Raw genomic sequence first — 26,137 nt, 5'->3', positions numbered from 1 at the left:
TCCTTGGAAGGGCCTCATGAAGACCTTTGTTTCCACTTGTGGCTCAGCATTGTGTGGTTTGCACAGGCAGCCAGATAGCCTGGACCTGGAATGTCCCAGCCCAATCTGGGTGAGGAATTGGTTAAAATTCATGCTGTTCTGCATCACAAGGACATCCTGTTGGACACTCCGGTTCTGCATTCAGTCACTGGTGTAATTATAATCATTATGTGGAACACACAGAGGGGTTATTAAATAGCTGTACTGTTTAAGTATGCACTAATTATATAAAGCACAGTACAAGGACAGCACAGAATGTCTCCTAATAAGAGTAGCCTGCATTTCTGGCATCCATCTAAATTAAAAACCTTCTCAAAATGATAACCTTAAGTAACTATGCACTTCAGAGACAGCTGAGAAAGAGTTAGAACTAACTCAATCAACTAAATTATGTGTAAATGGCTCCATTTTTATTAGTGGTCTCCAGTGTATAAAAATTTCAGTGGTAAAGCAGCCACAACAAATGGATTACTCCATTATCTATTATCATCTCTTTCCCCTCTGTCAAAACATTTCTCCAACCCTAAAGACTAGCTTATAAATTAAGAAACCAACCAAACAACAACAACAGCAACAGAAAACAAAACACAAAACATGTCCACTTAAAATTCCATCCTTTGGTTGGTTTTCCTGAAGATAAATATGTATTCTGCACTGAGATATTTGAAAATGCTGTGGAGGTCAAAGCAAGAGGCCATTTTTACTAGGCATACTTTGGTAAAAGCACTCCAGACAATTATGACACTTGTAAATGCAATCTACTCCAAACACTGCTTGCATAAAAAATACATGGGAAATAGAATTACCCTGTCAGCTTCTTTTCCCTCTCTCTAAACATAGGCTGCCATGCTTCCTAGAAGAAAAAAAGTATTAGTATAAAAGAAATTCTCATGATTCACCAGCAAGGATGGGACTTCAACCACTTGGACACAGCTGCCACATGAGCTACTTCATGCTCTGGCCAGGGATGGGGAACTGTAAGGCTCACAGACCAGGTGACGACTGTATGCCGTAACGGAGGGGTTGGGATGTAGCCTGAAGATGCAGATGCTGTTATGAGAGGCAGAATATCATGGAAGAGAATAAATGCATGATGGGTCCAAGCAATTTTTAATTGAGATGAGAGAAGAAGAAAGATTGCTAAACTCAGTACCAAAATTTAGCCTAAACTCAATTGTTTCCTTGAACCAGAGGCTAGCTCCACAGCATAATGTGGAAGATTGCCTTTAGTTGGTAAAGGTTTACAAGACAAGCCAAACAGATGACCCCTCTGAAGCACTGAGAAGGACCTGTGCTTAAGGGGGCAGTGTTTCTTTTCATATTTTATGTATGAAAGGCCAAAATTAACTCCAGAAGACTCAAATGTGTCTCCCACTGTGCAGGGGATGCATTGGCACAGCCACGGTTTTCGACCTGCAGTTATTTCATGATTCCAAGAGAAGCTCATTTTGGGTGTCCCAGAGAGGAGGCTGTGATGCAGAAAAACAGTCATGGTTCAGTTCTCTGGGCACATGTGTCTAATGGAAGTTGCCATAAACATCTTCGAATAAGTAAGTGTCTTATGTCTCATGCTGCACCTGATGAGTGGGTTCTAGGATCTCTTCCTGGACGAACATCTTTGCATTCACAGAATTACATTCATAGCTGTTTCCTCCACAGCTTCCACTGCCAATTAAGGTCAGGGGCCTGAAGTTGTAAATGAAGGCAGCCTGGGAAAAGCCAGTGCAGAAAGTAGGCTGTATTCCTCGGTAGACCTGATATGCTGCATTTGCAAGTGCTTCGTTCTTAATCATTTTCATAACATATCACTCCCTCGGAGTTGCCCATTATCCGACTCAACAAAAATGTGCCAAGAGGAAGGCAGGGGCGAAACTACTATTTAGCTCATTAACACAGATGGGACAGAAAGACTACTGGTCATGTTTCACAGATGGGGTATGAAAGAATGAGGGATAAAGAAAATCAAAGACACAGAAAATCTCCCACTGCGGTCATATCCCACTTTTGCTACATACCAATCTAATATCTACGATTGTATGTCTTGCAGCTGTACTTCAAAATCCCAAGAGTAGATGAACTCTGTGCTGAACATCATTAGATAAAATAATTGGGAGATCCTGGGAGAAGAACTCTCCTGCTCTTGAATGCTCCCTTTCTCTCCAGGCAAATGTGGTGTTTTGAGAATCTGGAGCCAAACACTAAAAAATGTAGTACTAGGAACACGTAGGTGGGATTTGTGATGTCCAAATATGACTCTGAAAGTGTTGACTTTAGGTGGTTCTCCACTCAGCCTGCTCATAGTATCTGTTCTGATTTTTCACAATCTCCCCTCACACAACACAGAGAGACTCAATACCCAAAACATCACTTTCCACTCAGGACATTTAAGTCCTTTCTCAGATCTGGGTCTTAGTCACGAGGCCATTTATTCTGGGAATGTACAGAGAAAATGTAATGGCTTTCTGTATACATGTTTGGACAGTGGCTTTAGAAGTCAAGCTATAAGCTTTGCATAGGGAAGGAACATCCTTTCTCTGATATTAGGGTTTCTTTCGTTTGGATAGCTTTTTCTAGAGTTTTCTGACAGTGATTTACCAGTGACATTGTCACTCTGTAGTCATTGGCTGGTAAGCCTTTACAGTACTGAAATGCCACTTCAAAAACATGGATATTCCCCCTAAAGCAATTGGGAGTCATCCAGAATACCCAGTGTGCAATGTCAAGGTGCAGTGTATGAAAACTGGCTCACTGGAGAGCTTATCTGTGACAATCCTGACTAGAAACTTTCCTGAAAATGCAACCAACATAGACTTTTCTATTATCTGTGTCTTTAATAAGTTCCTTCACGTTCAGACAAATCATGAATAAAAGGAGAAATATGTATCTGGGAGCTGAAGCTTCCCAACCATTTTGCAGAGAAGATCTGAGTATTTCCTATACCTCCAAAACTTGTTCACCCCTCCTTTAATGAAATGTTGGTTATAGTCTACTGTTGTCAAATGAACACTTTGTGCACTTAACTCCTGGTGAGTTCACCCTGACTTTTACTTACACTGATACAGGTTGGCCTATAAATGACATTACATAGAGAGGAGGGTACATCCTCCACAGTTTGGGGTAAATAACCAGGAGTGAAACAACATGACTGCCATTATTTGCTTCACCAAAGACTTGCTATGCAACCTTGGAGAGCATGCCTTTTTGTGCTGATCTCCACCTGTAAAATACAGATAACTCTTCCCATACTGTACATCATAAGGTTGTTGTGATGTTTAATTAAAGCAGTTAGAAAGTCTTTCAGGAGCGGCAGTCTATAAATGCTAAATGAGGCTGTTATTCTTCTTCTCCCATGGTTACCGTCAATAGTTCTATTGATCTAGTCCATTACAGACTCAGGAAAAGGGTTGTTTATTACAGGGAGAACTTAGAGTCAAAATATTTATTTTCTCCTCACTAGATTCAAATCTTGCACCCACGGATGTTTTTAATCATCATGTTGACTTAAGTCTACAAAAAGGGGCAGGAAAATACTGGTTATGATTCTCTACTAACCAAAAATCTTTTCTTCTGGTCTTTCCATAACAACTGACATGTTCAGTTTATTGACGTCTATGAGAATTTCATATGAAAGAACTTCAACAGAAAAAAATATCTCTGCTCTTCAATTACAGCTGGATGAAAAACTAGTTGATATCAACGGGAGGCTTCCCACTATTACACAAGGCTTTAAATCAGATTATTTATGTCTTGCAAACTGATGGTACATAAAAATCTCAAATGATTTCACTGAGAGTTTTGCATGCAAAGAAATTGCAAAATCAGTCTTCAGTATTTAAATGCTTTTAGGACAAGTGAATTGATGCCAGTGTAAAGAGATGATTAATAGCATAGGATAATTTAGCTACAAGTACTGTTAAATTTTCTTTCTCATTACTACGAATGTGGATTCATGCTAAAAATCCAAAACATGCAAAAGCAGCATTTCCAAGATGTCAAAGTCTCTTGGCAGTCCAATTATTACTTATAGAATCCCTGAGAATCCTACGCACTTACATTATTCAAAGAACTATTTTTAATTAGTTCACAAGTTAGGCAGCAGTTGATAACATAACATTTAGCATTTCAGAGAAAGCTAAGTAATAAACAGGTGCTTTGTTACTGTGCTCCCCCCTTTTTTTTTTTCAATTACAGGGAGAATAATGTTTTTACAAGGACTCAAACAAAGGTTAATTTGCAATTAGAGCCTTATGAGGGGAAGAGGCTCTGTTGGTGGGTCCTATGACTCACAAGTCCATCACCGAGTCACAAAAAGGAAAGGGAGGTCATAAAATACTCCACAGACATGTTCTGATGCTTGTCCATATTGTTTGGCAATTCCTAGCTCAAATTAGGTCCTATTAATGAGGCACTAAGCATGCACATCAGAGGTGAACTCTGGAGAATGAAGATGAAAATTTACCTAGATAAAATAGAGATGAGGAACAGTAGTGTTATCATCTCTTGACAGGAATGGAAAACTGGGAGATTACATGGTTTGCCAAAAATTGCAGCAGAAACAGGAAGAGACCTCCCAGCCCTTGACTCTTAGCTTGATGTCTCATTATAAGATAAATCCTGATTTTATGTTTTTTCTTCTATGGTCCTACCTAAATCACTGGGTCTATGTGAAGGTTTGAATTCACAGGCGGGCAGTTAATCTGCAGAAATACTCCACGGCCACTCACTGTGATGGACTGGAGGGAATGGGGAGGAGTTGAGAGCCTATATTCAGTATCAGCTGGACACCAGCTCTTGCCCATCCATACCTGTAGTAGCCATACCATTGCCTGCATGGCATCTTAAGAGCTCTGTGCGTTTTGTTTGGGTACTGAAGTGATGCCTGTGTGACTTCAGTGAAATAACACTGCAGTAATGACTAATGCCCAGACATTCCTGAAAACGGGATATGTACAGGAGAAAGAAAGAGATTCTCCTTAGAAAGGAAAAGGCTAAAATAAAATAAGGCGTAGTATAGCCCCAGGAATTGTTTGTAATGGGGTCCTGTGGTCTACAGTGTCATTGGCTGACACGAGCCACCCTTCCCTGATCATTATGATAGGAGAACACCTCACTCGCTGTCAGTACATTAATGAAAGGTGATCTTTAACTCTCCTTAGAAGGAGAAATCATCATTGTTCCTCCTGACAGACAAGACACACATCCTTCTGCTGCTAGCTTCATGCCTTATGGGTATTTTTAATGTGCAGGATACTGCTATGGGTGATGAGTTTGAGGCCCTTGTCTTTTCTCCAATAATAGAAATCTCTGTGTGAGATGGCAGAGAAGGTGTATTTGAGACTGCAGCTATGTTGTTCTGCCACCCAGGGCTGGAACAAGGATTGTAACTCTATTCATCCACCAATTTCCTTATTCTAAAATAAAAGCTGAGTAGATCTATAAGATTTCCTTCCTATTCAACTACATTTTTTGAACTGAGATTTAATTATAAATGCAAGGAATACATTTACCTTCAGTGCAGCAGAGGCAAATTTGGACACTGATTTTTTTTTTTTTTTTCTAACCAGTTCTTGAAATGGCTGAATGAGAATGATTAGCAGAGGTTGGCAAAGCTAGTGCCAGGTATGGCAAGCAAAGCAATTATACAGCATGAGGATATACAACCTCAGCAATGGAAAGCTTCTGTCATGAATAAGTAGTGTGCAAGTGTTCCAGATACCTTGGCTCAATTGTCTATGAATATTTCTGCATAGCCTGAGTCATTGATATTCATCATAAATCAGGAAAAAATAATACGTGAAAAATAAAAATTAAATTTGTATATGCCATCTGACTTCTAAGCCTGTAATAATCCTTTGGGTTTTACTGTTAAGCTTCTTCTAGCAATCACAAAGCTAAACTGTGCTTTAAAATGAAATCTGGCAGTTGACTTGCAGTATAACTTGACTCCAGGAGCTAAGGATCTAAAAACAATTCCAATAACATAAGGTTCATTCTAAAATTATTCTAAAATTATGGGAGTTGGCAACTGTAGTCTGATAAACTGGCATTTTCCAAGTCCTAAGCAGAAGGCGGGGAGGAAAAAAAGGAAAAAACAGTCTGTGCCTAGGTTGAAGCTAACATCCACCTACCTCTTCCTCACACCCTCATTCACCTGGAGAAGAGGACCCAGCAAAGTAGGATGCTTTATTGTCCATGCATGCTTATTCCTCTCCTTCCTGAACCCCAGACAGGGTCTTGCCTAAGAGTGTAAAGAAGGTAGGAAAATTAATTCTGCTTGGATGTGTACTCCAGGAGCTGAGTAGATACGATCAGCCTTGTGGCAGCATGACAAATTACTGAGCATCTTTTGAGTGACTGAGTGGATGTTGAAAACTTGCCTGCGCTTCCTGAGGTAACAAACTGTGATGGAGCAGGGTTAAGCTAAGGAATCATCCAGCACTCCCGAGAAGTGTGCACCATCTCAGAAGATGGTCCTAGAAGAGGAACCATCACAGTCTTGACTGAAGTGGAGCAACTTCTCTTCAGCTGTCCTAAATCTATGATGTTTCCAGACCCTCCCTTCTATCTGGCTTGTGCTTTCTCTTGAGCCAATGGTGTATTTCAAACTTCATGATAAAATTTGGAGGAGTAACTCTGGAGGAACCTGAAGCAAATCAGAGAGTGGCCTAAACACTGGGCGCTCGTCGGTGGGAGGCAGGACCAGCCCTTGCCATGATCGATGGCCCCAGCACTGGGGCTGGGCAGTGTGTGCAATGGAGGGGTCACTGCCATGCAATGCCTTAAATCAACCTGTCTTCCTTCACATTTAAAACTTCCCTTGATTAATGGTGCTGAAAGCCTGATAAATGAGAATCAGCTGAGTTGTGAATACAGATATCTGGGCAGATTAAATAATTAATCATCCTGTAATTAATAAAGACAGATACTGGCTTTTTCTGCACTTTCCCTCCTTCTTTCCTCGCACAGGCTTTCAAAAGGTTTTTGACAAAAATAACTACAGACACCAGCAGCTAATCCTGCTTTGTGGGGGAGGGGAGCCCACTGCTTCGTTAATGTGGCAAAATCTGCGCATACATTTGAGCAGTAATGAGATCTCCAGGGCAAAGTATGACATCTGCTCCAGAACTTCTAAAATACAGGTTAATTTACACCAACCAAACCTCTTTGAAGCCAGGCAGTTTGATTTTCACTTGTAGACTTAATGTAGTAGCGTCTGACAAGCATCCAGCCCTCAAAGGCCTTGCCATTACTTAGCTCCTGATAAACGAGCCTATCAAAGCACTTTATAAATAATACACTAAATAATCTGTTGGCAGAGGAGCAGCTGAATCCTTGGGCATCATCATGCGAGTGGTCACTTGCCCCAGAGGTGGCCATTCCTACAGGGATAAACCAAATGCCCACATTGACATTATTTCCACTATGACCATCAAGAAACTCAAGCACGTGAGGACTAAATGAGAAACAACATAAGGATAGACCATAATAGAGTTGGGAATGAGAAGAAATGGTAAAACTAAAAGTTGGAATTGTCTTCCTTCAGGGTAGACCAGGTTACTTATTCACCTTACTTTCCTGGACAAACATTGTGTTTTGCTTTTTTTTTTTTTTTTTTTTTTAAAAAAAAGAAAGAGGAAAATAGCCAAGGTATTACAACAAAATTATCAAAGTGGTTAAAATACTTCTGATACATTCAGAAAGCAGACTGTCCTAGAAGATTTGCATTAGCAGGGATCATTTTGGGCAGGTGATGGCTGAACTGAGCTATTGGTTCAAATGGTCTAAAGAAACGTTTCTAAGTCTGTTCCTGGTGGTCTCTTCACCCCTTTGTACCTTCTTGTCAGAGTACACTTGTCTGGGACCCTGCAGTTCAGGTCGTCATGGGACTAGCAAATGGTCCTTAGGTGAAACACAGTGGAAGCCAAACAGTAGTCTAGAAGCTGTTTGACATGAGTTCAGACACCTGAGCTCCAGCAGGACTTTCCACTTTTGTTAAACCAGTTTATCTAAAGTAGTGTATCCTTGGGAAGGTTACAAGATTACAACCTACTAGCACTTGCTTGAGGAGATTTTGTGCAGGACTCAGCTCTTCAAGCTGAAGTAAAATTCACAATGAACGATAAGGGACAAGAGTTGAGGCTGAGCAAATTCAGACTGCAGATAAGGATCACAGCTTTTTCCTCATTTCATTTTGTTGGGGTTTTTTTGTTGTTGTTTAAGAAGAATGGTTACTAATATCTAGAACAACTTACTAGGGGACACAGCAGCTTACTAACCAATTGCAGACCTCCAAGCAGCTCTTTCTAAAAATATATGACACTGACCATTCAAGAGTTATGGACTTGATATAGAAATTGCTGGATGATTTTCTAATGCAAAAGACTGAACGTTCATAATGCTTTCTGGCCTTTAAAAAGCCATGAACTCACAAATTTAAATAGATAAAGCAATTGAAAAACACAGGCCACTAGGACAAACTGAGAATGAGTCAGGTCCAGATGTGTCTTAGACAAATCAATTTATTTCTCCTTGTCTGAAAAGCCCTTCAGACAAATTATTTAATGAGATTATTGTAAATCTTTTTCACAAAAGTCAGTCTCAAATCTGATTTCAGAGATTACCTGCTGTTATAATCCAGACATAATTCCTAAAATGCACTCAAGAATGCTGGGTCCTGCATAGGACATACCTGGGCTATAGAAGAGCTTGTATAGGACAAATCTAGGCTACAGAAGAGCTACAGATACACCAAGAGGTCCTGCTCACTCTGAGTCTCTGGGAAAAAGTGCTGTTTATTTTGCACACTTGCCAAACACAAATGAGATTTTTTTTTTAAAAAAGAACAAAATTAATGGAGCAATATGGACACTATCAGAAATGCAGCAGGAAGTAATCAAGTAAAAGATCACGTTGCTTGTGTGACTGTTGCCATGACATTCAAAAGCACTTACTATTATCATAGACTATGAATATTCTGTCGGCTGATTGATAGTCTGTGGCTTTTTTTCCTTGTAAGCAAATGCAATGACAATATTAAGCAATTACTGATAATGTCACCCAGCTGCTTTCCTGCCGCCTGGATGACGGGATTTGTGAACTGCAGAAATAACAACAAGTTTATTAAAGCATGGAGCATCCCCCTCTGCTCACTGGCACTGCATGTGACCAGTGGTGGCACAGCAGAAGGTTTCATTATAGCAAATAAAAGAAACACATCCTCAGTAAACTTTACTATGGGAAGTACCATGGGGCTTATTTAGCTCTGATTAGATCAATGAGACTCTCTAAACACAGCAATTAAAAATACAATTGGTAGCAATGTAGCCTACATTAAGGCATCTGCATGCCTGATAAGTTTATACAGGAATAAACTTGCTAAAGTACATTTCCTGATTAGTAAATAATCAATATGCAAGGTACTTTGTAGATTCACATGGAACAATGGTGATGGCCAAATTTTGCTCAATTAAGTGTCGCATTAGCAACCTGCCAAGAACCATTGTGTTGGGCTTAATTTATGGGTGATTTACCAAATTGTGTCCCTCTTTTCCATTAATTATCCAGCATGGACTATACGTCCCAGCATGCAATGCATTACCAGGAGCCAAGCAGAAGTTTGGGCTTGGATCAAAATCTGAATGTTGACTCCTGCTGTTGTTGGGTGTGATGGAGCCACTGGAAGCATGATGGGAAGCTCTGCAACCAACCTTAGTGTGGGATTTGGGGTTGCTCTTTGGTCACAATCTAGACCTGCATCTGATGGTCAACACTCATATCGGCACCTCATGTAACTACTAACAGCACTGAAGGGTTGGAAGATACCTCTGTTATTTCATGCTTGAAAAAAGAGGGAGTTTTAGCTGCACTTCTGTGCCAAGTTTTTATTGCTTGTCCTGGAAAAGAGAAATCCAGGTCATGCTTCAGAGATGCAGAGGTCATCTCCTCCCATCACTTAGGCTGCTCTGCTCTTGCACGCATAAGGCTTGCAAGGTGTGAGAAGATCTGATCCAAAATGTACAGTCTCTCAGTCAGCCCTAAGAAGCACAGTTCCTACAACTTGCAGTAGAGATTAAAGGATGGCTTATTGCTTGCTCTGAATTGGTATGGCTATAATAAAATCAAAACAGATACAGCAAGTTACACAAGCTAAAGATTTAGCCCTAAATTCATAGGGGTTTGTTTGAGTCACTCTAAAACCCTATAAAATGTAACAGAGATGAATATTCTGCTCATGGGGCTTTAAAGCGTTTTATGGCAAGGCTTTTATTTCATATTAATTTTTATAGGATGGTTAAAGTAAACCTGTAGCAATAGTAGCATTTTCAGTTAAATTTTACAACATTTTGCCAATAAAAATTGGCATGTGGATATGTGCAGAGGGAAAAATATTGAAGGTTGGCAAATTAGAAAAGATGCGAAAGGTTTCACAACAATAAAAAGCAGCAACTTACCAGTAGGGTAAATCTCCATGCCATGTAGAATATAATTTAGATTTGAATCCCAAACTGCACATGAATCAAAAGCATGATGCTACATTGCAAAAAAAATAATAAAGATTTAAAGGCAGATCTCATCTGAGGGATGTGTTCAAGAAGTAGCAGAGATCTCTATGACCTGGAGTTGTGTTCCATTTGCACACCACCTTCTAAGAAATTACTGGACAATTTTTGGAAAAGGGTAATGAGTATGATTATGGTTTAGAAAATGTGACCAGTCGGTTTCTGTGGTCCAGAAAAGAGAAGCCTGAGGGGTTGTGAAACAGTTTGTCATAAAAAGGTGGTAAATAGGGCTGGGATTAATTGCAAGAGAAGGACGATCTGGTTTACACTGCAGAGAGAAATGAAGTGGGCATTAGAAAACCCTCATTAACCATAGGACTAGTTAGCACTGGGAAAGGAGCTGTTTACCTGGGGGCTAAATCTCCTATGCTGGAAGTACAGAGAACAGTTTGGACAAACTCCTACTATGAACAGTGTAAATGTGCCTATCTTGTCTCCAAGCCTGAATGCCTTCTAGCCCTACTTTTTTTTTTTTTTTTATATATAAATTTTGCTGTATTCTGAGAGAGTTTGGCATATGCTATTTCCGGAGCAGTTTACAAACAAACAGAGCTTCAGAATATTCTTTTGAAAGGTGAGTTGGTGGACAGGAATTACAACTGCAATCTAGAAAACTGGAGGAGATAAACACAGATTTAAGTACCTTCCCTAAGGCCAGGGAAGCAACAAGCATGTCAGATGAGGTTCAGCTACAAGTGTTTCTCAATCCAGAAATCCTCAGGAGCTCACACCTACCCTTTCCTTCTCAGAGCATCTACCTTTCAGGGGTTACTTTTCATCTGTCTGTTTTCATGCAATTTCCTGGCAGCTTCCTTGTTTTTTCTTCCTGAGCACTTTGGCTAGTGACCACATTAATAACTGCATACCTTGACTTTGTAGCTGCCTTATTACAGATGAGTACAGCTGCTAACCAGCTTTCAAACCCTATCATCAAAGCTCTGCTGAGCTGCATGAAGTGACCCATGTTTTTGCTCCAGTGGGCAAAAAGCTGCCATTGATGACACCCCCAAACCTTAGGTACCAAGAACTTCAGACCATGACCTGGCTGTGACTAGAGAATAGGTTGGTTTCTCGCCCAGAAGATGGTCTGAACAGCACATGGCAAGAGCCCATGTATCAGTCAGTGCTCATTGCTCGCCTGACTTGTTCCTTTAAGAAAATTCCCAGAAAAACCCCTCCTGACACGCTCAGAATAAGAGTTTCAAAGGGGCATAAGCAATTTTTAGAATTTAATCAACTTTCATACAGCGTTGGAATGAGGTGAGGGCTGGTGCTTTGTGAATTTGCTGGGTGAAGGAGGTTGCTTGCACTGAGCATGCCACAACAGTGGCATCAGTGGCATCATTTCAGATTGACAGCCATTGTTTTTTTTCTTTATTCCCCTCACTGTTTTTTCCATTCATTTATAAGGCATCCATGGCCCTGGGGGACTAGGAACAATCACATTAAGAATAATACTGGCATAATTCAATACTTTTCACCCGTTCCCCACTGAAACTTGCTCATTCACCAAAATACGTTTCTGCTTTCTTCTGCCTTTCTACATGAGGTATGGAATATACTCACATTGTGCTACGTATTAATTAATCTCTCATAATCATCTGGCTGAAGGACCCTATTATTACCATGGTTTCTTTTGCATTAGAGACAAGCCAGAAAATCCTTATGCTGTGTGCCTGAGGATTAATACCAAACCATGGCTGACTTCTCTATGGAATTACTTCTTGTATCTGCGTTAATACCAGCAGAGTTCTTCCAGAGCAGCACTACCACTGTGCACACCGGCAATCGCAGCTAATTTGTACATATGCTTCCATTGGACAGAAGCCATGCAATTAAGAGGACGCCCTCGAGGCATTAACATTTCTTGTCTTGCAATAAGTGCAGTGGGAGAACACAGCAGAAGTTTATAGGGTGTTATCCATGGGAGTGTGTTATTTCAACAGTATTTCTATCAGTCTGTGAGGACGATTCAGAACTGGGCAGGGAGCCAACACAAAGAGGTTTCCGAGGCCACAGTGGTAATATCCTAAGTCCCTGTTTGCTGGAAGAAAAAGATGAAGCAGCACAAGGCGCTGATGGTGCTGGACTGGAAAACATCTCTACTGACCTATTCCCTCTGGGACCTGGACACCAGGAACTTTCCCACACTCTTCAGGGTGTTTGCAACCCCTCATTTTCCTTCTAGTCCCAGCAAAAGGATCATTAGGTAGATCCCTATGAAGCCCTCACTACAGAAAGAGTATTAAGGTCTTCACCTCTTCTGGTGAGGAGTCGACACTCTGAACAGCAAGAACACTACTGTATGTGTCCTCAATACCAAACCAAAAGACCTGCAAGCTCTTGCACATCTGCTTTTCCTCAGGGTGAAGACCTTGCCATTCTAGGACCTTTTCACCAGAGGCCTGCCCGGGTGCAGGGACCCTGTGGGTGAGTTTCCTTGGTCAACCACATTCCCCAGGCCCTGGGGATTGCACCACCAGCTGAGTGCTCTGGGATGCCCCTGAAACCTTGATGTAGATTTGGAGAAAGTCTGAGATTAACATGCTTTGACCAAGACATCTTGGAAGCAAGCAATCTGGAACAGGTTTGACAGGAAAATTTTAAGCCAAATTTCCACCCTGTGTCGGTCTTACAGACTCAGTGAATCCCATTACTCCCTGGCAGAAGGACCTTGGCATCGTGGTCCATCCCAAGCTGTGTCCAGACGGTCCATCTCTAGAACCACCTGGGAATGGTAAAAGTCTTTGCTTTTGCAAGTCTGGCAAGGGCAGGCCTGTGTCTATCCTCTTTATCAACTTATTACAGGGAGGGAAGCACTTGGTCCTGCTCCCTTCTCCCTGTCTCACTCCTACACTTAAAAACCCACAAAACATATGGAATAAATTCATTCAAAATACTGCACTTTCAGCTGCACTCATTTTGAGAGAATAACTTTCACCCCCTCCACCAGTGCATTTGTCCCCAGGTGCTAAAATGATATATACTGAGGCTTCAGTGCCACTGGCTAATCTAGGAGTGTTGTCATCATCATAAAAGGAAGAAAATCGATTCAGATCAAAAGCCCACAAACAAGCTATGACCTTATTCAAATCAGAAAAAACTACCAGTCTCAACCTCTGACAGCTCTGGTAGGATGTCAGAGAAGCCGAGAAGCCAATGCAAGATGCACAGTATTGATCACTGTGTAATAATGATTTCCCCTCAGCCCACAGACTCCACCACATACTTCATTCTGCATTCCAAAACACGCCTCTGAGCATCACCGGAGCTGGGAAGTAACACACACCAGACATCACTGGGGGTTGCAGGTTAAGTACTGCACTTAGGTTTTATGGAGCAGAAGAGTAGATAAATTCTGACAAATGAATGTAAATGCTTAGCATTAATTTTTGCTTCAGGGAGTCTTTAACCATTTCCTTAGTTTTTTTTTGTAACTATTTCTAAGATTTTTCATTTTGTAAATCACCACAAATCTCTCTTTGGTTCTGAGTTTCAGTTTGGTTTGATTTTGGTCTTTTTGTGTTGATACCAGTGCAAATAGTTCTCATTCTTTGCTACAAATGTCCCTGGCTTGTCTCAAAGGCATCATCACTGGTAAGAATTTACCAGCTAATCTCCAGAAGAAGTGAAAGTTTTAAAGAATTCCTAATTTCTGGTTCTTATTTTGCCCTGTCTGGAGCATTGCACAGATAAAGGAGTTGCCACATTCCTGACTGAATACAAGCTGGCACGGTTCCTTCAATGTTGGTGGTAGAACACAAGTTTGCATTGCTGAGTCTCTGCCCTGTATTTCATTCCCTTTGGGTTTGGTCTTTTCTCCACTGACACTAATTCTTTTGCAACGTACGTAATAGACAGCGTAGCTTTATTTCATCTTCCTGTTTGTACTGTGGGTGATATCTCCTGGGGAAGATTAATGGTTTAAGCTGATTTAGTGGTGTACATACTTTTCACAAAAAAAAAAAAAAAAAAAAAAAAAAAAAGACATAAAGAAACCCCTTCTCTTTTTCTGACCAGATTGATTTTTTTTTTTTTTCCTTTGGTATTTGTCATTTTCCAGACTTTGATGGCCTCCCAAACAACTTCACCATCTTTCTGTGCATCTGTGATGTTCCCATACTAATGTGAGTCATCCTCACAAATAAGCCTGGGACACAGTTGAGTGTATGAGAAATTACAGTTTATCTCTTCTGAGTTTCAGGAGTTATACCAGCAGAGACTCTGACCCTATGTAATGTAATCTCTGTCACCTGCTTGTTCTGCCACCTTTCCCTTTTCTTTTTGCTGTATCCAGGAGAAATGTAGGCTCACTTCGTGAAAGAGTTTTTGATGTCTGTTGGAGAAGTCTGAAACATTTGGCTGACATTTGCCCTTGTGCTTGCTGAAGCACCAGAACACTGTTATCACCCATTTAAGGAGATCTTAAAAAAACCCCTCAGACCCAGACATATGTGACAAAACTTAAGGTCTAAGCAAAAAAATGTATTTAGAACCTGAAAGGAGCTGGTTGGAGGTTAAAGAAATGCCAAGAAAATGTTTTTGCTTAATGTCTTCTTCTTAATCTACCTGATAATCTATTTTAATAATAATACTGTCTTTACTAGTTAGAAAGTCTACACTCAACAAGAATGCAAATACCATCAGTAAATGTGCATGAATGATTTAAAATAGAGTAACTACTAGCATATGCAGGCACATATTTCTAAAAATGAGTTGCAACACATTAAAAAAGTCACACCCACTTTATAAAGCTTTCTTTGCTACCTTATCAAATGAGGGCAAATAATCAGGTGCAGCTTCTCATGTGGACAAAGGCATTTATTTCAGGCAAAGATGACATATAGAGAGGTACAAATGGAAGGACACAAATTCACTCCCCACTCTTAGCATATGGTTTTGCCACAGCGGTGTGTTTTCGTTTGTTCATTGAAAAGCTGCCTGGCCTTTTCATACAGTCAGTTCAGCTCTGCTCACTTCTACTCCCACCACCATATCTTTTATCAGTCTGCATTACACTGAAAAGGTGCATGAAGGAATGATTAACTGCAGTCAATTTATCTTGAACTCTTAGAGGGAATTAATAACATGAGGTTAAGTAGAAAATAGCCATGTAACAATAGTCATATGCGTGTTGGTGTGGTAAGTGTGGGAACTACATTGAGCGAAAATCAGGGTGAAAAGCTGGAAAATGCCAGGCATAAGTGTATGTTATATGACGCAATTTTTAATTACATGATCATATGCTCCTTTCACCCTAACCTCTGCCTCCATGGTTTCTTTCTTCCTTGTGTAGAGTGGATCTGTCTTAAGTATGAGTCAGTGAAGGTGTCAGCTTTCTCAAGGGCTCTTTGGCAGTTGTGGCAGGCAGAAGGTGCACAGAGAATGAGGCTGAGGAGCACTGCAGAAGGTGAAATAGTCTTTGGGTGAAGACAGTTGGCGAGAAGTGATTCATATATTCCAAACTTTTACTAATGATCCCTGACATCTAAGCTTTATTTTCGGGTTTTTGAGGGACACCCTTGGCACATGACTTGAAGAAAACCTGGGCTCTGCTGGAGGCAAATGGTGAGGGGCACAATGAACACAGAAATTGCTGTATAATGTTAAGGATGAAGAAAAGTCAGAAATGGCCCAAAAATGGAGGAGACTTTTTAACAATTCCGTCATTGTTCAATTCTGTATCAGTTAAATGGAAACAAACCCAGAGTCTGATTACAGGTTTCGATGAACTTTGATACTATTGCAATTAGTGCTACAGGAAAAAATACATGAGGAAATGAAAAATTTGGTTTTCAGGGCAGTATTCAGTAAATAAGACCTAGGGTTATTCACTGGGAAATGATGAGAATACAAAATAAGAAATAGCTGCTGGTTATCTGAGCACTGTCCATGTTATACACAAGTTGAGAAGTAACCTGTGGAAAAGAAGTGTGGGACTAAATAATTAGATAGAACAGGGCTGCAGGGATGTCCCTTGCTCCAGTATTTCCCAACTTTGCATCTTGATGGTGTTCCCTCTTTACAAAGTGGCTTTACACGTGTGCGTTTTACCACCCACATCCAGGTGGGACACGGTGTCTGGGCTGAAGGAGGTTTCTACACCGCAGAGGCAGGTCCTCCACCTCATCTTTACCTCTTCACCCCTTACTCTTCCTGTCCAGACCTCATCTACTTAGTCCTGACTGCCACTTCTTAAACTCCTTACTCCTGTCCTAATCCTCTGTCCCTATCATCACCTGCCTTCTCGACTGTTTATTCCAGCTTGGATTTTGTTTCTCCTGCACTCGTGCCTTATTTTCCATGTTGCTGTGGTTGTCAGCAGGGATCCTGGGGAGGCCACACAGGCTTCCTGCCCCACATGTTGGGAATCACCTTCTAATAGAGACAGGGACAGATCCTGGCTTAAAACTCAGATGAACTGGCTTCAGCCTGGATGTTTCTCAGGCATCTCTAACCCAGGTGCCATCAGCACCCATGTATGTACTACCCAGCTACCAGCAAGGGTGTGAGGATAAACATTGAGGCACTGGTGCTGTGGAGAGGAATCTGATGTTATGAAGACACATTTAATCTCTCATCTCACCTGATCTCTCTCTACAGACCACAATACATTTGAGGGAGAGTGTAGGGCAGCTGTAATGAGGCTGAATATTGCCTTCTTTATACCATATATTTCTTAGTCCTGTTCGTGGAATATTTACTGAAAAGATTAGTTCTGTACGTAATTAGTCTTGCTGGAAAAGAGTTTCAGTGGCACCAGATAATACTCTAATTCCCTCTATCCAAAATAATTTAATCTCTTCTAAATGAAATCCATTTTTCTAAAGAAAAATGACTTCCACAGTATTATTCCAAACCTGGCCATGGAGAAATCCAGCTTTAGATGAAGCAGTAATGATTTCACCTAACTTCATCTTTCAGCTCCTAAGCTACTAGAATTAATTGAGCGTGTAATTAAGGAAGGGTTTTCTTACCAATATGATCACGCCTATAATTAAAATCTCACATAAATGTGTATGTGGAAGAATAGGGCAGGGCAGAACAGGGAAGAGACCAAAGCGTCTGACAGGTTTACATCAAAGGACCTGAGCTCCTGCAGCTCTAAGCCAGAGGGAGGAGAGGAAAGGAAGACGGGACTGGGTGATAACCGACTTGATATATTGTTTTTGACCTCCTGTCTTCAAAGCCCCAAGCGCTTTAAGTGCTGTCTACCCAGGAGATTGCTTCTACCTTTAATGTTACTTCAGCAGAGTCAAGCTTTGCAAGTGTTTGTGCCACCAAGCCCAAGATGAGCAGAAGAACGATGATATCTGCATGTTTTCAGAGAGACTGGAATGGGTTTGGCTGCTTCTTTGGGCCGTGCCTCATCAGTGCTATGGCCCAGGGGACCTCATGACATCCCACAAAAGCCACCACTCTCCTCTTGGTTTTGTTGTGTGGGATAAGATTTTGTAAAAGTAGTAGTGGTACATTTTTATTACTGTCATTTATAATGCATTTACTATTAAATCAGCCTTTAATAGCAGTGTTCAGCCTGTGATACGTGACCAAAGTCCATGGCTCTGTCTGGGGACAGCTGTATTTTGGGAGTTTTCTGTTCTGAATATGGGGAGAGGCTGGGTGCTGGCAGGCTGTAGCAAAGCACCTCCCCAAAACCTGAATTCCTGCACAAAAGGGACAAGGGCTTTCCCTAAAAAACCCAAATGGGGACCTGGAGCTTGAAGAGAAGGGAGTGACTCCCTTAGGTGTTCTGCCATGTGTTGTAATACCCTGTGACTGTATTAGGGAGGGGAAATAACCTCCCTTGTAGTATAATCAAACTAAGGATGAAGGCAACAAAGAAAAACACAGCTGTTGGTGGGTGTTGCATGAAAGAAGACACTCTGAGCGGGAAAACTGACTTCTCATTCGTTTGATACCTGCTGTGCTCAAGGAAATAGGATTGTGTATGTTTATTGACATTATTATATGTTTATAAATTACATCCAAAGGACACTTGTATCTGTCCTCGAGTCTTCTCTGAACTGGAGTAACCTGCAGGGCCTGGGATTTTTGTCTTGCTGGTTGAATCCCGAATGGTATCACACTTCTGGTCTTGTAGATTTGGTGGGGTTTATATTGCAATGTAGATAAAAGAGGAATGCAGGGAAAGTTGAAGTGCAGTAGGTGTGCATTCTCAGGAAGAAAATCCACATGCCCAGCTGTACGCATATTTTTTATGTTCATCTAAAACCAGCAAAATATTATAAAGCATAGCTAACAACTACTGAAGTGTGTGCTGAGGTGCTTAGAGCTGTGCTGGTATGCACTTGTCATGGATCAGACATTTTGTACATGAAATACACATTGTGCAAGTGCTTTATTGCATTCCATGTAGTCCCAAACATTAAACGCACACAGTCCCCACCAATAACTGTCTTCAGAATGACCTAATATATCAGACAGCCATGCAGGAAAGCTGTTTTCTTCCATAGATAACTACTATGCCTGCATTTGGGGACAACCATCATTTTTGTTTCATAATCATCCTCTCAACTTTCCCATTTTTTCAGCTTTCCCATTTTTACAGCAGTTTAGACTTTACGACCTTCCCCAGTGGTCACAACCTGTGATTCACAGCTAAGAGCAGGCGGCTCAGTCTGAGTTCTGCTTTTGAAAAGGATGGCCAACTGCCTTGCCAACAGCTGCCCATTAAGCAAACTGCTTAATGAAATGACTAGGAAGATGGGTGTTCACCAGTGTATTTTCTCTGCACTGATTAAAAAACCCCTGAAGCCTGTAACCCACACACTGAGCTAGTGAGCTTTATGCTTTTAATGCTGTCATTGTCACTTTTCTTTGATTCCTCCAGTCCATGACTTGTTCTATTGCATTTTAAAGCTTATTATTATTATGATTATTTATTATTATGTTATTATTGCTATTGTTGCTATTACTAATTTAAATTTGGTATTATTGTGGTCTTTACATACCCCCCAGGGTGCTTTTCTATGAGGTCCCATGGGAGCCAAGAGAAGGTCCTTGGGCATTTCCAGGCAAATTCACAGAATCACAGAATCATCTAGGTTGGAAAGCACCCTGGAGATCATCTAGTCCAACCGTTTGCCTAGCACAGTTCCCACCTACAGCATATCCTTAAGCTCTAAATCGACCCGACTCTTGAACACCTCCAGGGATGGGGACTCCACCACCTCCCTGGGCAGCCCATTCCAACACCCAACAACCCCTTCTGGAAAGAAATGCTTCCTAATATCTAGTCTGAACTTTCCCTGGCGCAACTTGAGGCCATAATAATCCAGCTGCAGGAAGGTTTTGGGGACCTGAGATGTTCCTGGGAACATTTGCTACAGCCTGGACTTTGCACAGGCTGAGAGCAAGACTTGGAGAATAGAGGCCAGGGTGCAGGCTGGTTTGAGCTGGGTCATGGTGTCTGTATAGTGGGAGGTGAGCAGAGGACTTTGGAACAGTTCCTATTTTCATCCCCTGAAAGGACCCAGTGGCATTTGATATACAATATGAGACCTTTGGTCATCAAGGCACGCTGTGATCATTCCAGGCTCCAACACAACAGGATGCCAAGCCTGTTTGCATCTCCCAGTGATGTGAGTCCTGATGCTCAGCTGGTGATGGCAGAGGGGAGATCCCAACCAGGTGACCATACAGGCTGTGAAAGGCAAAGGAATCCTAGCCTTGTGGTCATCCTGGTCCATCTCCAGGGCTCTCTCATGATCATCATGGGAGTGCTCATCAAGAACTGAACCAGCTCAACCTGGTGTGCACTCAAGGGTGCCTTGTGCTAGGATGGTGTAGCCTGGACCCTGCTGTGCTGCTGAGGATGCTGAGAAAGGACACCATCACCCAATCATGGGTGAGAGACTGAATCTGCACTGCAATTCTTCCTCCCTAAAAAACAGAGGCAAACTGACCCCATTTCCTCTCAAACTTCAGTAGGGAACATCTAGGGACAGGGACTGTCTTCTCACCCTATGTTTGGCCAGCACTAAGCAGATGAGTGCCTGTGCTGGAATCTGACCTCCTAGTGCTACTGCAATGCAATTCTCATTAATAGCACAGTGTCCTGCTCCTGCCCAGGACACGCAGGGATGCTTTCCCCCTGTACAGTAAATAACCCACCCTGCTGCAGGGCCCAGCCAGGCATGGTATCTCACTGCACTGATACAAAGCACAGCTGTGGAGGAGAAATAACCTTTGGGTTTTATGTTCAGTGATATATTGTTTTTAAATCTGAACGGGTTTAGGAATGTTACAGAACAGAAAGGGCTCTGCTTTTCCAGAGGCATAACATTACGGTAGAGTTATTCCAAAGTCAAACTCTGCTCAGAGTTATGCCCTTATATCCTATCTCCCAGGTATTTATAAAATTATGATTAACAGTAGCAGACACAGGACTTCATTATTTCTTGAACTGCCTTTCTTTTTAACTGTCTACAAGCTCAGAGAATTACATACGGCCTCATTAACCTTTGTGTCAAACTGCTAATAAGGCAGGGAAGGAGGTACCCTCTAAGCTGCTCAGCAGACTCTGCGAGTGCCCTGTGAAAGGGCTGCTGAGGGGCCACGGGCTCTTCCCAGTCCACACTATGGACTTCATGCTGCCATGTCAGCTCTTGGGTTGGGTGCTCACTGTCCATGTGAAGTTACACCAGCTGCGAGGTCTGAATCCCCCAAATGATGAAATCCCGGTCTCCAAGTGCCATTAGCACCTGTATGTGTCTATCTCGATGGGATATTCAAAATGGGGGTTAAATACACAGTGATATCAAAACAGGGATCTGAAACTCCAGAGGAGGAATGTGCATGCTTTTGGGGCGACATGTGCCCCCTTCTGCCACTTGGTCTTTTGCCATTATTAAAAATACTGGGAATAGTTTCATGACATATGCAAAGGGCTTTGCATTTTGGCATGAACAAGAGGGCTGTAAGGTGATTTTAAGATGAATAGTTCTCCATATAGTGCAGGATCATAACTAGCTTCCACAGGACAGCTTGTGAGCTTAAAGTTAAGAATCTGCTCAGATGCTCTGCTGGGTGCAGCCTCATACTATAATAAAACAAATCTGCTTATGTAAATGTTTTTTCAGTTACCATCCGAGGGGGTTAAAGACTATAGCAAACCCATCTGTAGGTGTAACTTAGACTCCAGACTTCCCTTTCTCCAGGGCAATTTTCCCTTCCAATTTCCTTTGGCAATGTCAAAGACAGCCCCTCTGCTGTTCAAGACTGATGGGGGATGTGGTATCTCCCAAAGTTTCTCTGATTTGAGCTGCTGTGAACTTCTTTAAGTAAGGCACAAAGGACAACTTAACCATTCTTTCTGAGAGATCTAGCGGTCAAAAATTAAATTGCTTTGGAAGTAGAGCCAACAAGGTATAATGAATAAACAGTAACACCATGGGAGTTTGCTAATCCCCAAAATCTATAATAAACAGATAAAGTTAATAAGATTCAAGAAGAGAGAACAGACCCATTAAGGTTTTAAGAGCACTATCTAAACATTACACACATTATTTACTGAGTTCCCTAGATGAATTCTCTGTACACAGGAACACTCAAAATTCATTATCTTTGGATGCAAAGCTTAGTAAATTCAGCGGTAATTAATCTCCATTTACCCTCCGTGTGTGTTTCTGAACAGACGAAAAGTTCATTGAAAAAGTTCTTTCAGCCAGTCTGAAAGAGAAGCAGTGCTTTGATAAACAAAAAAGCGCCAAACACAGGCTTCTCAAAGGAAAATAGAACAGCTAGCCAGTTCTGCGTGGTTCAAGCCAGGTGCTCATTGCAAATTCAGTAGCATGCACTGGCAAGTGTCAGCGGCAGAGAAACTGAAATTACTGAAATTCTTATGCCAGTGTAATTTGCTGAAGGCAATGCACTGAGGGTTAAGGCAAATTGTGCATGTGTTGAGGATTATAAAACAAATTAAAATGGAGGCTAACAAAAGGAGTGCAGTATTTATGCATTTCTTCATTCTTTTCACTCCGTGGTACTCAATCAACTTCACAGTCTCTAAAGGTGGCATGGGGACATTGCTATTGTGTACATTCATTTGCTCTTAAAAAGGGGGCTCAGACATACTAGGCTACAGAATTCAGCTGATTCTGGTGATATTATCAGTATCACTACTAACCTACAAAATATTTAGAACCCACTATTACTTCTAGTTATCTGAAATTTAATCATCAGCACCAATAATGCAAGAAGAGTTATCTGAAATTTAATCATCAGCCCCAATAATGCAGGAAGTTTTCTGTTCAATGCATTCCACTCATGTGTTTCAAGTTTGATATACCAGCCCATTTTACCGTGTATTCCTCCACTTTCCTTTAAATCCCTGCATTTGTGCATCCCAGTTGTACAAAACCAGAACTGTATTAATCACCCGTGACTTACTGCAGTGGAGTCCATTACATGGTGTAATGCACTTAACGTTTGATACCCAATTTACCTCAACAAATAGTTTAAAGACTTTCTAAGTTATTAAGCACCCCACTCTATGATCAAGCAGCACGGCCCAGTAACCAAATGGGTTATCACTTTGTGGAATAAGAAACAAGTCCCCTGTGAAATACGCTCTTAGTTGTATATTCCCAGCCCTCTGCTGGCAAATCCTGCTGTGGAGTTGGATGGAGAGGCAAGCACATGTGCCCATGTCTCTGCCCCACATGCTGTGTCCAGCGTCTCAGCTTCAGCCCTCCTGGCACCAAAAATCAGACTTTTGAAGTCAAGATGTGCCCACTCATCCCTCTGCCAGCTCTGATGTAGGGTGGGAAACTCTATGAGCAAAAGGGATCAAAGAACTGACAGCAAGTGTATTTTCAGTCACCAGCACGAGATTCACCCAAGCCCACCTGCAGGGATTTGGAGTTTGTTTTAATTAGAGAGACATTTGCATGTTTAGATATGAGGGGCAGATGCGCGTTGTCCTCACCCCTTGGTGACAGACTGTGAGAGGTGCCTGCAAGAGTCAGCCCTGCCTCCTACTTATCCATGGAAACAAAGCAAACTGGTGGTGGGTTTTTTTTTTTAAATTTTCTGTCTAGCTTTGAGCAGACTGAATATAGCTGCCTGGGACACTAGAGATAAAACTGGGCATTTATTTGCATTTCACTATAACGTGGAGATGTTTTCACTCAGGTTAAAGTCTCGGAGCTCGCAGATGCTCCAAGCTCGCTCCAGGCAGCACTGCCAGAGACAACCAGGAGCCCACCGTCCTTCATGTCACCATACAAACCAGAGGACAAAAAAGCTTCCAACTAGCCTCCAACAGTTGCAGCCTAAGTGTAAAACAAGCGACAACAGATGGGATCAGACAGACGGGGGAGTAGAGGGGAAAAAATGAGGCAATATTAGGGAGTGTGACAGGCAGGGGTCTCGGCACATCGGCAGCCTTGCTGTTAAGTTTTTTTTTTTGCAGGCATCTTGTATTAAGCTTGTATTCGGAGAGTTATAGATTTTACACTCGATTTTCTGGCAAGTGAGCAGGGAGCTGCTGCCAGCTATGAAGCATTTTGGAAATGAGATTAGTTTTCAGATCTATTCAAGTGATCTTTTCATTGTTATTTCTCTGAAAGGTAAAGATGTTAGGGCTAAATCCTGACCTTTATTACACAGAGTGTATTTGAATATCTCCATCAGCTTCCGTGGAGCTACCCCAGATTAACAGCAATATAACACCAGCATCAGGATCTGGACCTTCAAGAGAACCACATCAGCTTTACATCATTGCAATCGATGGTTTAAAATCATATTGCATTGGTTTGAGAAGCTTTTCCTATACACAAAGGAGGTCACAGTTTCTCCCTTTCTCTGATGTTAGGGCAGATTGGGATCCAAAGGATCACACCTATATTCCCCAGCAGATTCTTCTATAGGATCAATAAATAACCTGATAATGGTAATTGAGATTACATTTTATGAATGGCATTATTAGGATTTACATTCCAGCCGCAGCTATGAAGCAAGTCAGATAAACAAACACAATACCCAGTCCTGGTCCACTTCCCTTACTCTGTCATTTTTATAGCTGCACGCGTGCTGCAGGTGCTGATAGTACACACATATGACTGTAATCCACGCGTCAACCTGATAGCGCACCAATTCTGTGAGAGACTGCCTCCAGCAATCATTTCAAGCCTGGTTAAAGGAGCAGAATGGAAACATCAACTAAAACGTCGAAAGTTACATTTTCTAATAATGGAAATGAGATGTGTTGGATGGTGGTTTTGTTTTCTATTCTGTGATTTGGAAGAAAAAAAAAGTAATACTGAGAAATGCCTTACAAAGATTAACACCAATGTATGTATTCCTCAGTAATGAGAATATGAATGGCTGGGTCTATAATCCCTTATAAATCTTTCATTCTATAAACTGCCCGTTAGCATTATTCTTGGTAGTGGAGAGGTATATGAAGTTGGTAGGTCCTTTTTTTAATCCCTAACTTACTGGGCAAGACAAAAAACAACTGAATTAAAGTGGAAGAAGAAATTACTTCCCTAGAGAATTACAGTACAGCCTCTTGCTGGCAAATTATCATTATTTTAATCACTTTTCTAGATTTTAATATTGAAAAGACTTTCAATCATTGAAGAGCCTTTAATTTAACGTAGTGGATGGCAGGGATATAACGAGGAGACAAGACCAGCCAATCTGCCTCAACACAGTGGCTGGACCAGATGATTTCTCAGAATTTTTTCTAGTCTGGTATTTATATGAAACAACTCTGCTATGACTACACCTTCAAAACTGCTTGCATTTTAGACATATGAAGATACCCTGTTGCCATCAAGAATTGTCACTGAAATCCAGTTCTTCCAGTCCTGAGATACAATAAAACAGGGTTGGATTGCATGTGGTGATGGATCAGAATCAGAAAGATTTTCTCAAGGCAGTTACCACACGGGATGGAGGCAGTGACTACATAAAATACAATTAGGATTCAGTCTATCCCCCAGGACCATGCAGAAATAATAGCACGGAAGATTTTACAAACTAAGCCATCACTGTATTTGTCTCTTGGCTTTTTCCTGCTGGAATTCAAGTTTCTTTAATAACAAGGATTAATGGCAAACCTTGAAAGAGAGTTGGGAGTGTGAGAAGGCAGCTGACAAGTGCAGCAATTCCTTAGGTCTTCCCACTCACTTTTACAGCTTTCTGATCTGGGTCCACACCAAGAGGTCTCCCACCCTGGCAGGGTATTTGGGCACAAAATCACCTTCTTTTCTTGTCCGTGCATCCCTTGATGCTGAAAATACCGTACTGGGGTAGCCCACTGACACCATCCATCCCTCCCTGCGCTGCAGGTACGCTTTCCCCGAACGGTTCCCCGGGGAGCATGCACAGACACACAGACACAATGAGAGCCTCCGACTGGAAATTCAAACAAAAATATGGCTGTCTACTCCAAAAGGCAAACTCATTTACAAAGGTCATCTCTGTCGAAGAAGAGTGATGGGTTACTCCCCTCTTGGAGGCGACTGCTGTCGCTCCTCCACTGAGTTACATTCATGAGCATAGTT

General features: G+C 41.6%; 1 protein-coding gene across 2 annotated transcripts in view; it reads right to left on the bottom strand.

The window, feature by feature from the left end:
* Window positions 1–26,137, bottom strand: part of FRMD4A (FERM domain containing 4A) — a 379,560-nt gene that overhangs the window by 262,565 nt on the left and 90,858 nt on the right. The window lies entirely within an intron of this gene.

This window comes from Athene noctua, chromosome 3 (genome assembly GCF_965140245.1).
Source record: "Athene noctua chromosome 3, bAthNoc1.hap1.1, whole genome shotgun sequence".
Classification (NCBI taxonomy): Eukaryota; Metazoa; Chordata; class Aves; order Strigiformes; family Strigidae; genus Athene; species Athene noctua.
Note: the sequence above shows the minus strand (reverse complement) of the source record. Positions and strands in the feature narration are given on the sequence as shown.